Source organism: Schistocerca cancellata, chromosome 1 (genome assembly GCF_023864275.1).
Source record: "Schistocerca cancellata isolate TAMUIC-IGC-003103 chromosome 1, iqSchCanc2.1, whole genome shotgun sequence".
Taxonomy (NCBI): domain Eukaryota; kingdom Metazoa; phylum Arthropoda; class Insecta; order Orthoptera; family Acrididae; genus Schistocerca; species Schistocerca cancellata.
In genome coordinates, this window is record NC_064626.1 from 1246021274 (window position 1) to 1246024720 (window position 3447).

Below are 3447 nucleotides of genomic sequence, written 5' to 3' on the forward strand. Positions count from 1 at the left end.
AATAAGTAAAGAGAGAAATGTTTGAGTACGTTCAGTTTTGCTCAGTTGTTTGAAAATCAAATAACGTAAGGGGTTTACCAGCACAGTAATTCATAAATTTTTCTAAGGAGGGGTTTCAATCTCAACAACGTGACGTATTTGATATGAGCCCATTTTCTTTAACCAATGACTGTTTCTTATTCATACTGCATGTCACTATTGTTAAAATGTTTTACTTGATATCAATGTATGCCAAAGGCCTTGCCGCTGTAGTAACACCGGTTCGCGTCAGATAACCGAAGTTAAGCGCTGTCGGGCTTGGCTAGCACTTGGATGGGTGACCGCCCGAGTCTTCCGAGCGCTGTTGGCAAGCGGGCTGCAATCAGCTTCTGTGAGGCCAATTAAGGAGCTACTTGATTGAGGAGTCTCGGCTCAGGTCACGAAAAGTGGCAACGGCTGGGAGAGTGGTGTGCTGACACATGCCACGCCGTGTCCGCATCCAGTGTCGTACGAGGTGCATTCAAGTTCTAAGGCCTCCGATTTTTTTTTCTAATTAACTACTCACCCGAAATCGATGAAACTGGCGTTACTTCTCGAAGTAATCGCCCTGCAGACGTACACATTTTTCACAACGCTGACGCCATGATTCCATGGCAGCGGCGAAGGCTTCTTTAGGAGTCTGTTTTGACCACTGGAAAATCGCTGACGCAATAGCAGCACGGCTGGTGAATGTGCGGCCACGGGGAGTGTCTTTCATTGTTGGAAAAAGCCAATAGTCACCAGGGGCCAGGTCAGGTGAGTAGGGAGCATGGGGAATCACTTCAAAGTTGTTATCACGAAGAAACTGTTGCGTAACGTTAGCTCGATGTGCGGGTGCGTTGTCTTGGTGAAACAGCACACGCGCAGCCCTTCCCGGACGTTTTTGTTGCAGTGCAGGAAGGAATTTGTTCTTCAAAACATTTTCGTTGGATGCACCTGTTACCGTAGTGCCCTTTGGAACACAATGGGTAAGGATTACGCCCTCGCTGTCCCAGAACATGGACACCATCATTTTTTCAGCACTGGCGGTTACCCGAAATTTTTTTGGTGGCGGTGAATCTGTGTGCTTCCATTGAGCTGACTGGCGCTTTGTTTCTGGATTGAAAAATGGCATCCACGCCTCATCCATTGTCACAACCGACGAAAAGAAAGTCCCATTCATGCTGTGGTTGCGCGTCAACATTGCTTGGCAACATGTCACACGGGCAGCCGTGTGGTCGTCCGTCAGCATTCGTGGCACCCACCTGGATGACACTTTTCGCATTTTCAGGTCGTCGTGCAGGATTGTGTGCACAGAACCCACAGAAATGCCAACTCTGGAGGCGATCTGTTCAACAGTCATTCGGCGATCCCCCAAAACAATTCTCTCCACTTTCTCGATCGTGTCGTCAGACCGGCTTGTGCGAGCCCGAGGTTGTTTCGGTTTGTGTCACACGATGTTCTGCCCTCATTAAATTATCGCACCCACGAACGCACTTTCGACACATCCATAACTCCATCACCACATGTCTCCTTCAGCTGTCGATGAATTTCAATTGGTTTCACACCACGCAAATTCAGAAAACGAATGATTGCACGCTGTTCAAGTAAGGAAAACGTCGCCATTTTAAGTATTTAAAACAGTTCTCATTCCCGCCGCTGGCGGTAAAATTCCATCTGCCGTACGGTGCTGCTATCTCTGGGACGTATTGATAATGAACGCGGCCTCATTTTAAGACAATGCGCATGTTTCTATCTCTTTCCAGTCCGGAGAAAAAAAAAATCGGAGGCCTTAGAACTTGAATGCACCTCGTACATCGGCTGAAGATGACACGGCGTCCGGTCGGGGCCTCTTCGGACGGAGTTTCATTTACTTTCGCTCATCTCAATGCATCGTTTATTTTCAGACAGCCTTATAGAGGGTAAATCCGAAGCGCGTTATAATAAGATCATTTCTTCAAAATCTGTCATTTCACTGAGTGACCTATCCAGTATTTGTGCAGTAGTGTTCACTTATGCTTTATAGCCGCATGCTTCCTACACGACTTTCTGTTGCAACTTGTAACGTCACCAGTTTTTCTAGTTGGTAGTTCATAGATTAGTATTGATCGGCCCTGTCTAAAACTCGGCGATAGTCGGTAGAGCGATGATACCGTTATTAGGTAAAGACGACGTTACAAAAAACAGTGCTGAACTGAACTCTCGACGTGTGCATGATATTTACTTCACGATTTGTGACCAATATTACGCTACTCGTCGTAATTAACTCGTTTATATTCGATGGTTTAACAGTTGCTATAAAAATATTAATAAGTTCAATTTAGTTCCACCGACACAAACCTCCTCACAGTTTGCTTGTAATTTCAAATCTCTAATAAGTCGTAACATTGCGATTGCTTCCTAACGTCAAAGAGTTTCTATATATGCGCCGAGCGCTTCAGTCAAATATTATCGCAAGACGCAAAAGATCTCAGTTATGACTCTAAACAATTTTGTAATTTGGATTCACAAATGCGTAAATCGGCACGAAAGGGTGGTTTATTTCACAATAAAAATCACTTCCTAACAAGGCCGTGAGGAAGAAGCCTTCCCAGTTGGTGGGGGGAGGGGCGGAATTAATAAATTATCTGCTTTAAAACTATTGCCAAGTTCCAGGGTCCATTTGCAATTACGAATGAAGTCAACTGTCTATCACTGTTCAATGCCTAACTAGAGTTGAGTTGGAGTTATCTAATTAAAAAGTTCACTTCAGTCCTCTATCTGAATTCTAAACGATGTATAGTTGAAGTCAGTGCTTCGTTTCACTGCGACATAGTAGATCGCAATTATCATTCCCCAAATACAACCTAGCCGTGCCTACATATACGAGTATTCAAACAAGTCTCACCAGCTTCGACTAACTCTCGAAACGTAGTGACAATGGATCAAATTTTCCTTAGCCATTACTCACGATTCTCAAAGACTACTCACACGAAGTATTCTTTGAGATCGTTGGTTCTACTTTGCTAATTTTAATTATAATGTTTTTGCGATTTACTATAATTTTGAGTTTGAGTTTACTGAGATTCTGTCTTTCTTTTGCGAGTTGATAAATTACTAAATATAAGGTTCTTTTTTCAATTACTGGTTATTATCCAAATAATTGTGTTAAATGGAACTTTGGTTACTTGTTCACTTTTCATGGTATTTGGAACTTGTTTTGGGGAAATTTTTGGGGTACTGGCTGCTTTTTTTTTTCTTCTTTCATATTTTGGTCCGAGGAAGTGGCATTACAACCTTCAGTTCGTTTGGCTTTGGGGACTGATAATCGCTGAAGCTGTGGGCATTCGATGATAAAATATAAGTAGAAAATAATGTTATGAGACGAGGAGATCAGACTGTCTCAAGCATAAAGTGAGAATCGGTAGCTGTAGTGAACGGATTAGTGGCACCTTCCATGTATGTTGCCTA

General features: G+C 43.3%; 1 pseudogene; it reads left to right on the plus strand.

The window, feature by feature from the left end:
• Positions 1-230: 230 nt before the first annotated feature.
• On the plus strand, positions 231-349 carry LOC126100724 (5S ribosomal RNA; annotated as a pseudogene).
• The last annotated feature ends 3098 nt before the right edge of the window (positions 350-3447 follow it).